Below are 3971 nucleotides of genomic sequence, written 5' to 3'. Positions count from 1 at the left end.
GTAGTGTCTGGGACTTGAGTATCACTTTTCAAGTATCGACATCCATTCCACATCTGCTGAAGTAGAGCCTCGGGAATAGCGGCTTCTGGGTGTAATTCGATTACTTGCATACTCAAATCTTCATCATCAGGAACTATTTGATATCTCCCTAGTTGTCTTAGGACTCTTAGTGGCGCATACGGCTGGATGCTTCTCAATCCCAATAGTAGCAGATAACTATTTGAGGTTGACATGTGTATTACTTCCCTCATCGGGAACCATCCCAAAGTCCATTCAATTTGATTTGCCGTTAAAGCTTTTAGATGAGATACCCATGCTTCTATCCCTTCTGGAGCCTGATAATTTTTTATTCTTTCCTCATAACTCTCGATGCAATTATCATTGTTTGACCCATACTGTATGATCTTGGGCTGTTGTTGGAGATGTTCAATCACCCACATTTGCAACAAAATTTTGCATCCTTCGAAGACTTTTGCTCCTGATTTACATAAAGTCAAAGCCCGATAAATGTCTGAGAGAATGATGGGGACAAGGGTGTGATTTTCTTTGGTGGTGAGGATTTGCACAACTTTCGCGGTGCGAATATCAATTGTTCGCTCTTTGTTTGGGAAGACCATGATTCCTAGAAAAGCCACCATGAAGGCAAAGCGACGGTGAATCTGCCAAGTGTCTTTGTTTTGCTTGTTAGTAAGGCCTTTCTCATGAATTTCGAACCCATCTGACTTTCCGAACCTTGAATACAAAAAGTTGAAGGAACAACATCCATTGATGACATTGTTTTTCCTGATTTGACTGCTGATGTTCAGAAGACCGAAGAATCGATGTACCGAAGGAGCCTTTGTGAATATCAAGCTTTGATTTCTTAGACTTCCGTCAAAACCAGCATATCCAGCTATCTCCTCTAATGTAGGAGTAAGCTCGAAGTCAGAGAAACGAAAGACATTGTGAACAGGGTCCCAAAAAGTTACTAACGCCGCAATCAGATCATCACGGGGTTTAACTTTCATAATGTCCGTGAGATTTCCCAAATGCTTGACGACCCATTTTTGACCATCTTCGCCTAAATCATACCACCACATTTGAAGCTGAAATAGAAATTCTTCTGTACTCGTGGATGAGGGGCTTTGTGTGGTGCGCATTTTGTATCTGAAATTTAATTTTAATAAAGTCAAAATTCATTTTGAAAATTTATACTAAAACAAAATCATTTTCAATTTTTTTTATTTATTAAATACCTTTATTTCAAGATTTAAAACTATTTTTTTTTGAAATTTTTAAAACAACTCATTTTATTCCTCTCTTCTCACCATGATTTCATTTAAGCTGGTCAACAAGCATGTTCGAGGCAAATGAATGCACAAGTAGCAAGTAGGATGCATCATGATGGTCTTTTTATTTCGGGTTCACCTGTCCTAGACAGACCCAACCCCTGTGTTGAGTCTCCAAGGCCAAATGTACATGATGCAAATATACGTTCCTACTAGGGATCCGGTACATGGCTGAGTTATTCTAAGTGAAAAACCTGAGGTTGATTGTTCTAAACCTGGCTTACCCAAACGGACAGTTTGAGCCGAAGCGGGGGCAACGTACCGGGAGCACGAAAGTCTACCCGGCCTAGTTACTTGTCCCAACTTCGTCTTATTTGGTATGACTTTAACAGAAAGGTGGGCCACGCGCACGTGTGCACCATAAATTTAGAAGACTCAGAAAGAGGGGGTTTCGTAGCAGTTGTATATATTCACAATTCAAATAATATTAAAGCGGTAAAAAAAACATTTAGCATGTTAATCATATAAACAGTTGAAAATCATATAGTAAATAAAGCCAATTAACACAGATATTTTAAGCTCGAATTCTTTAAACCCTGAACCAATGGTTCTGGGTTACAGTTTACACCGTTCGATCCCCAGCAGAGTCGCCAGAGCTGTCGCACCGCCATTTTACCGCGCCCGCGGGGCGCGTGGAGAGTTTTCTCCAATTGAAGGACAGTCGAAACGAGATTTATTTAATTATTTCAGAGTCGCCACCTGGGAATTTTAAGGCGTCCCAAGTCACCAATTTTAATCCCTGAATCGAGGAGAATATGACTCTGTTTATTATTCTGCGAACCAGAAATCCTGAGTAAGGAATTCTGTTAATCCGGAAGAAGGTGTTAGGCATTTCCGAATTCCGTGGTTCTAGCACGGTCGCTTAACTGTTTTTATTATTGGCTTAATTATCTTGATTTTACTAAATACGTTTTTATTGCATGATTTTACTACCGCTTTTTACTTATTGTTTACAATTATATGGACGAATTACGCGTACGTATATTCGTATTATATACTTTTTATAATTACCGGGGATCATGCCACGCGTACGTGTACACAATAAAATTGTCCATGTTATAGTTTTTTATAAAAAATATATGTTCGAAATTTAAAATAAAATCAGGAACATCATCACCCTTTTTATTTAAATAATAAACTGCACATCTCGGGTTTTATGAAATAAATTTAATGTTTTCCAAAGAAATTCGTTTTTTTATTAAATATTTACTCGAAATTGCGCGTACGCATAATCCGAATTTTTGCTTTTTAAAAAAAAAAAATATAATCATGGTGCGCGAACGCATCCCTGATTGCGCAAAATCTTTGTTAGTAATATTATGGACTTTCCCCAAATTGTTTATTATATCATGAGAAATATCCATTTAAGATACCCTTGAACTCTTGAAAAGAATTCACAATTTATTAAATGTTGCCCGTCGATTATAATTCCCGCGTATAAATTATATTTATCCAGACTATTCAAATTCAAAGAAAAGAATAAAAATATGATTAACACTATTTTCGGCAAATACAACATTATATATCTACCAAAGAATGAATTGCATATGAAACTTAAAAAAACAAATGATTCATAAAGGGAAGAAATATTTTCCAAGAATTTATTTTTATTTAGTGCAAATTCTATTTTTTACTTACCATTGATTTAAAGTGTTGCAATCTGTGCATGTACATCTCAACTTATTCTCATATACTCGTTTTTAATCTAATAGGCAAAATTATTTTAATTAATTATGCTTATGATTGAGTTGGGATAGATATATATATATAATCAAACCAATTTGATTCTCAATCTATATGAATTATTACTAAGCATTATCTTTCACATTGTATAAGTTCCTAGGCCCTTTATTATTAGGAAAGAGAACAAATCTTCTTGTTGACTTAATAAAAAGATATTGTATACAATATTACTCATCATATTTGACATTGTGAACATAGCGGATTATACTAACGCGTCTTTCAACTATTGATTATAACACAACCAAGGTTGTGCCAAAAGATAGCAAATTGCAACCAACATCATCTAGCTTTAAACAACAACTAACTTACTAACAAAATAAACCAATAGCGTATTTTTCCTTGATATTTCCATATTATACTATACCTAGCTAACAATACCATAAAGTGTAAATAAAAGCCAACTTTCTGCCATGCTTCCTATTTACACAACTCAAAGATAACTAAACTAATGAAATTTTGACATGGATAACATTATTACAAAGTTTTATATGAATTTCAAAATAAGACAATTAACTTGTAGCCATCGAGTCGAACTCACTACTAATTAACCAACATGAAACCAAAGCTGAAATTTTTAACTAAGGAACTTGGACAATTGGAAACAGAATTGCAATTCAGGCTTCATGGATTTGTCATGTTGAATCTCTTTTCAACATAAAATTCAAAAGATAAGTACCTGGAAATGAAGGTAGAAGAAGTAAATTTCAGCAGTAGCAGCAGTAACAAAATACTGGCAGAATATCAGTATTTCCACAGATTTGAGCAATAACAAGACCCGAGAAACCCAGATTCACAAGAGTAAAGCTTCTTAAAGAACTTCAGATTTTAAAACCAAATAGTATCAGTACACAGACCCGGACAGATTCCAAAAAGACCAACAAAGTCAGATTCCTAAATCAG

This window comes from Nicotiana sylvestris, chromosome 3 (assembly GCF_000393655.2).
Source record: "Nicotiana sylvestris chromosome 3, ASM39365v2, whole genome shotgun sequence".
Taxonomy (NCBI): domain Eukaryota; kingdom Viridiplantae; phylum Streptophyta; class Magnoliopsida; order Solanales; family Solanaceae; genus Nicotiana; species Nicotiana sylvestris.
This window is presented reverse-complemented; position numbering follows the sequence as displayed.